General features: G+C 38.5%; 1 protein-coding gene across 1 annotated transcript in view; it reads left to right on the top strand.

The window, feature by feature from the left end:
• LOC118417398 overlaps positions 1–564 on the top strand; it is a 162,503-nt gene that overhangs the window by 633 nt on the left and 161,306 nt on the right. The window lies entirely within an intron of this gene.

Genomic DNA, 564 nt, shown 5'->3' with positions numbered 1-564 from the left:
AACATGTCGCCCAAGGAAGAAGCTGTGTTTTGGCAGAAATACCCCCGCTACGCGAGGGGGTAAGTACGCCATGCGCCATGTTGTGTAACGCTAACTGTCATGGTGGCTGGTTTCAATAGATGTGAACATCGTAACTGGAATTTTAAGACATGCTTCAGTCTTCTTGAAAGCTTAAGATAAGAACATTCGTTCCTTGTTCGTTCTTTTCATCAAGTTTGGCTTTTGCATGACATTTGCAAACATTTTATTTTGCAGTGTTGTTGTTTACCTAAGACACATTTGTGTGGATCCCTTATACTTTTTTATAGGCCTGAAAATGACTGACAGATGTCAAAATAATCTGACAACAACGTGAAGACATTGCTGGCATGCTCATAAACATGATAAAAAGTGTGTTCAACAAAACAAAGTAAACAACTGCCATGCAAAGTTTACAGATGTTTATGCATCAGGTGGCTATCTTTGCTGTGTTGTAGAATAAAGCTATTTTATTTGGTGGCTCTAACTTGCAAAATGGAAGAACTTCAAGAAGAAGTGAACAGAAATATCTGTTCTGCATTGATG

The sequence above is a fragment of the Branchiostoma floridae genome, chromosome 6 (assembly GCF_000003815.2).
Source record: "Branchiostoma floridae strain S238N-H82 chromosome 6, Bfl_VNyyK, whole genome shotgun sequence".
NCBI classification, from domain to species: domain Eukaryota; kingdom Metazoa; phylum Chordata; class Leptocardii; order Amphioxiformes; family Branchiostomatidae; genus Branchiostoma; species Branchiostoma floridae.
Note: the sequence above shows the minus strand (reverse complement) of the source record. Positions and strands in the feature narration are given on the sequence as shown.